Source organism: Hylobates moloch, unplaced genomic scaffold (genome assembly GCF_009828535.3).
Source record: "Hylobates moloch isolate HMO894 unplaced genomic scaffold, HMol_V3 SCAFFOLD_7, whole genome shotgun sequence".
NCBI classification, from domain to species: domain Eukaryota; kingdom Metazoa; phylum Chordata; class Mammalia; order Primates; family Hylobatidae; genus Hylobates; species Hylobates moloch.
Window position 1 is genome coordinate 104,571,788 of NW_026652282.1, and position 6,000 is coordinate 104,577,787.

The 6,000-nt window shown below is 40.9% G+C and overlaps 1 protein-coding gene across 6 annotated transcripts in view; it reads left to right on the forward strand.

Annotated features, from left to right (window-relative positions):
* Positions 1 to 5,546, forward strand: part of GRIA3 (glutamate ionotropic receptor AMPA type subunit 3) — a 319,120-nt gene extending 313,574 nt beyond the window's left edge. For 4 of the 6 annotated variants that reach the window (XM_032757560.2, XM_032757559.2, XM_032757561.2 and 1 more), the window contains one exon: positions 3,351 to 4,897. The gene's annotated coding sequence lies outside the window, so the exon portion shown is untranslated. Of the gene's footprint in view, positions 1 to 3,350 lie in introns of all 6 variants that reach the window. The other 2 variants (XM_032757558.2, XM_058441422.1) reach the window with 1 other exon arrangement.
* The last annotated feature ends 454 nt before the right edge of the window (positions 5,547 to 6,000 follow it).

Below are 6,000 nucleotides of genomic sequence, written 5' to 3' on the forward strand. Positions count from 1 at the left end.
CAAGGCAAGACAGAACCCAGCCCTTCTTCTACCTATAGCCATATCTTTGCTAAATCATGCTACTTCTAACCACCCATGGCCTGATGTCCTCCAGGAAACTTGAAATCCTAATGGGATCCTGTCAAATGGAGAGCAGATCTTGAGTTTCTGTTCCACTTGTCCACAAAAAAAGTCTTGAGAAACATCACCAAGCCTCCATATGCCCCATTCCTTATGCACTCCACACAAGATTGAATATTCAATCACTCCTACTTTCCCCAGAAAGAATCTTTCTGAAACAGGATTATATCAAGGCTCAGGGTCACATGACCTCCAGACTCTTTTTATCAACTATTCCATCTGAGAATTTATGTCCCTACTATCCAATTACTATAGCCTCAGACTCTTGTTAAAGCCCCAGAGCAGTATTCATCAAACATTAGTGTGCATGCGACTCATGTGGGAAGCTTATAAAAATATAGATCCTGATCCAGCAGGTCTGGGATGGGGCCTGAGGGTCTACATTTCTCACAAACTCCCAGGTCATGCAGATGCTGCTGGTCCCAAGAGTAGAAAGATTCTAGAGAAAATAAACTCAGAGAACGTAACTTAAGAAAAGAAAGGAAGGAAGAAAAGAGGGAGGGAGAGAAAGAGTGATAGAGATACAGGAAGAAAGAGGAAGAAAGGAAGGAGGAAAGGAAGGAAGGATGGAAGCAGGGAGGCAGGGAGAGGGAAAAGAAAGAAAGAGGGAAGGAAGGAAGGAAGAAAAGGAAGGAAGAAAGGAAGGAAGGAAGGAAGGAAGGAAGGAAGGAAAGAAGGGAGGGAGGGAGGGAGGGAGGGGGGAACTGAAAGGAAATGAAAAGAAAGAAACTGGGATCAGCAAACCTTTGTTAGGACATAATGTTGCCATCCAAAAGTGGCAGCCTGGAACATCAAACCTGAGGGGAAAGTCTCAGAAACCAATATGCCACAACTTCTGGCTTTCCTTTACTCATCTGAGTTGATCCACTTTCGTGAAGCAAAATTCAGGCTACTTGAGGCAACACTCACATTTTAATAGACTCCAATGCCAATGTGGTTATAGCCCAATTACCTAGCACCTTGGCAACCATCTCCAGGGCGAAAGAAAGCTTGGGAAGAGCGTCTGCAAACAAATCTGTCCTCCAAGCCTGTACAAAGTCTCCAGACAAGAAGCAAAAGCCTCATACAATGCCAGGAAAACCTCACTTGTGTTAGTCAAGAGGCATAAAGCAAGCTGCTTTGAAACCTCTCTGTTGTCCTCAGCCAATTTGGTGATGTGATTAGGGGAATGTTGGTTAAGTGAAGAGTGAGATCTTCACCCACTCATCTTTTATTTCCCAAGAAGGTCTGGAATATCTCCTGGTGACTTCTAATTTGTTACCTAGTTATTAGGCTTCCAGTTCTCTGAGTTGGCCTAAATCTGTCAGGGTCTATCCAGGGGCACCGACATCAAGAGGTACCCTGAGATTTTACTTCTATTACTAATTATCAGAGCCCACCTTGGGGGTTTATAGTACCAGTAATTGTTCAGGAAAAATGACTCAGGGCAAATCACCTGCAAAAATATGATCTAGTGAAATCTGGTTAATAAAAGGGCATCCTTGAAAGATGAGGGAGTCGTTTCTCATTTTCTATGGGTGATAGTCACATCAGGATTACTGGGCTTATTGTGGGGACATGTGCCTCGGCCTCAGATCATGTTTAGCTCCCACTAGGGAGCAGAAAGCCTCTTGACTACCTGGTGCCTCTCTGGGTTACAGACCAGCCACTGGAAGTGTATCCTCCCAAGCATGCCTTGGCAGGTGACTGCCCATCAAGTGCTCCAGATTCACTGCACCCTAGGGTTGACTATGCTAATTGTTTTAGGAAGTTATTTCTAATTTCCTAATTGCAGTTCAGAACTACTTCTGGCTTCTTTGGTTTCTTCAAAAATATTTTTGAAATCTCTGTCCTTTACAAGACCTCAACATGCCTGAAGTTAGGGGAAAAGATTTTCATTTTTCCTGTAGGAGTTTTCTGTTCAGTCATCCTAAAAATATTAGCTTTGTTGATGCAGCCCATTTACAAAGTGATCCACTTTCCTTCTGTAGCCTATGCATAGGCATGCTTACGGGAGACATTTTGCTGCGGAAAAGAATTTACTTTATGTTAAGTAGGAAAAAAAAAAGCATTCTGGATAACCAAGGTGATGATGTTCTTTCTCCCAAGGGACATTTATCTTACTGATAATAGTTCATTTGACCCCATTTAAAAGCAGGAAACAGAGGCACTGAGAGGTTGAGTTCCTTTCCCAAAGTCATGCCACTAGTTAGTGATGTCCCATGCCCACTGGGGAGACAGGGGGAGACTTTATTCTTTCTGCCAGATACAAAACTTCTCCAAGCTTCTGTGATAGATATGACTCAGGACTTAGGGGTGCCAAGGAAGAGGTTTGTCTACTTTCATGTTAGTCTTATTCTACCATCCTTGGATGCTTTTGGCCTTCAGGTGCATATTTGACATTCTTCTTACAGACACTTTTACTCCAGGGCCAGTGGTAGATCATAATTACGTCATTTTTTTGGGATAAAATTCAGTGTTAGCTTAGAAGAAAAAGAAGTGTTTCATTAGTGCAGAATGAAAGAATAAAGAGAGGGATGTAAACTTGAAGAAGAGGTAAGAAAGTGTCCTACAGTATTCAGAGTCAGGGGCAAATGAATCCCCTGAACTAGTTACTGCCTCCAATAAGAAGACACTATCAGCATTTCAATCAGGCCTATATGTCAGGGCAAAGACCACACTGATGCCAAGTCCCCTTCATGGGTATCACTGCTCTGGCCTCTTCCTGGAATCTGCTGTCTCTTTAAGTCCCAGAGCTATTTTCAGACTTTAATAACTAAGGTTTCAGGTATTAAGAGAAACAATTGCTCCCCTTTCTAGCAATAAGCAAAATATTTTCTTCTTACAGTTAAAATGGATTTCAATTCAGTAAGCCATAGAACACTGTTTACCCTCTGTCCTGGGTGAACAATCCTTTGTCATAGGTTCTGCAATCAGAATACACTCTTTTAGTTCTTGTGAATATCTGTATTAAAATGCCATGGAAACTTTCTGGTATACCTACATCATAAGTGATTAAAGCCTTGAATTAAACTTCATGCAACACCTGCATATTCCTTAGTACAATACATATAGTAGAGAAGGTAACCAGACCTGTCACCTAAAGCCAGTCAAATAAATGAGGTGCAACCCCAGAAATGCCAATTTCAGAAAACAGCCATAGTTTTTTCCAAGATAGACTGAGCCATTATAAACTTCTCAATTCCTAATAGGAAGCCCCTTCAAATTTAAATATCCCCTTGCCTTTGCAGATCCCTTCCCACTGGAGGCATGTGATGAGAGGAAATCACCGAAAACGTGGCTGCTTCAAGGATCCTGAGCCAGATTTCACTCTCCTTGGTGTCGGGCATGACACGAATATTGCTGATGGTGCAATGACCTTTCAATAGGAAAAACTGATTTTTTTTTCCTTCAGTGCCTTATGGAACACTCTGAGACTCGCGACAATGCAAACCATCATTGAAATCTTTTTGCTTTGCTTGAAAAAAAATAATTAAAATAAAAACCAACAAAAATGGACATGCAAGATTCCAGTGTGCGAAAAAAAATCTTAAGTCAATTCAACAAAAGCCATTCTTTGATACCACTGCAGAGTATACAAACACCATGTTCTTTAATACACACACACACACACACACACACACATACTTAAATTCCAATTCAGCAAAGAGGCCCATCTAAGCTAAAAAAATTAATTCTTCCTGATTAAAAAGAAAAAATCTGTCTCCCAGTGTTTGGGAAGACGGACTGGCATTTCTTCTAGGATCTGCTGACCAGATGTTTTTGGTATTTCCTGTTGGTGGTGATGTTCTGTGCACCCTATTTCCTTTCAATGTTGCTGAAATGTGTATATCTTTAGAATGTAAATGCAACACTTAAGAAAATTCAAACACTTTGGAAAAGGGACTAAACGGTGACTTCTCTGTGTTCTTGAAATGGTTTTGTGAAAACGCTTTGATAACTTCCCACTCAAAGAAGAGATTTACAGAGCTTTCGAAATTGACTTTGTGTGTAGCAAGGGACGGGGCACTATCAGGATACCTCTTGGTGCTTTCCTAAAATGGATCCCGGGGCTTTCCAAGGAGCCTGGAATTTCAGCTCACAGATCTGTTTTTCTTGCTTCAGTGTGCATTTTAAGTCAATAGAGCTGAGTATCTAGCATTGAGGTGAGGGAAATGCTGCCTATACTCCCAGATGTGTTTAGAATATCTCAGAAACAACACTGTGTTTAGCTCGGCTTTCTCTGCTAAGTATGCCTTTCAAGTGTACACCACGGAGACAGGACCGCGTTGCAAGGCAGGACAGCAGGTTCAGACCACAGTTCTCAGTCTGACTTTACTCTTGCTAGGTCTGTCCTACTAGCTGTTGCCTGCTACCGCCCATGGCTCTCCATCGGACTGCATGTGTCCTTTTCTAGTTTGCAAAGACTAAAATGCATTCCCAAACCTACTGCTAATCTGAGGGCCTCAGCATCACTTCCAGATCCTTGCTTGGAGCAGTCTCTCTATTGACTCTCTCAGATCGCTCCACTGCTCCATGGGCTATCAAGTAACTAACTGCATACCTGCCGTTGGCATCATCAGAACAGTCCGAAGAAATAGTCTCCACTCACTAATTACCTCCTATATAACGACGTATGCTTCCTGTAGTTCAGTAGTTTGCTCTCATCAGTAACATGCATTGGGAAGTTTCCAGACTGCAAAAACTAGGAGCTTGCATTCATTTCCCAAGTGTGACCCTTAGATGCTTAGTTGACTCGCTGCATATTTGCTCTTGTCTTCAGAAAAGAAAGGAAGAAGTATCGTTCCAATGAAATGTTTCCAGAAAAGTGTAATATAAACTTTCATTCCAAAAATGGTGTCATAAGCAAACAACTCACTTGTCAAATTTCAAATGGTATTGAACAAAAAAAGAAAGCTGTTGTGTTTTTGTTTTGTTTTGTTTTGTTTTCATGAAACTGTGATTTTCAACTTATGAATGCTATAATGTCCCAGCGCGGGAAGCTCACGCTGTGTGAACATGAAGTTGTATAAAACAAACCAACCAACCTACACACAAATGTTTTCATAGGCACTGTATAAAGAAAAATGTATGTTTATTAACTCAAATCAGTTTTTCAGAGAGGAAACTTCACTGAGATGAAGAGGCGGGTAAATTGGTTTGTTATTTTTTAAAAAACTTGCATGTTTAAAAAAACGTTGATCGCTTCAAATTTCTGCTACTAACTTCAAGCTATGGGAGTTTGGCAGTAGTCACTTGAGGATTTTTTTCCAATTCTTTTCTTTTTGTTGTTAAAGCTGTACTTCAGTGAACAGAAAAATTGCCAAGCAAACTAATGGCTATAAAAGCGTAAATTGCATGTGTGGGCATAAATTACAGAGCCTCATTGCCATGAGGTATTGTACAAAGTTTTAATACATTTTGTAAATAAAATTGTAAAGAAAGAATTCTGTTTCCGTGCTTTGGCTAGATGTTTAAAATTTATTTGGATGCAGATGCCAAGAAGTTATTCACTAACTGACTTCCCCTAGAAGCTTTGCCAATGATGTAACAGTCACCTTACTGGTGATTTTCACGAAGGATTACTCCTCTCCCCACCCCAACTGCAACTGTAGTCAGGCGCAGACCCCTAGCTTAAGCAAAACCATACATCCAAGACCTTAGATTAGTTTAACTTTAGGATCTTCCATTCCCATTCTTTGTCTCCTCCACCCTTTGGGACTCCTTTCCAGAGGCCTGTCTTGGCTCTAAACTTGATCTTCAATTCTCCCATCTCCACAACTGACCTCCCACAGAAGTACCTAAATTCAGGATTACTGACCTTCAAAAACACTTCCAATTACTTTCCTATGCCATCATAACATATATGTCCTAGTACTCTTAATTGCTTAGCTAAGTTTT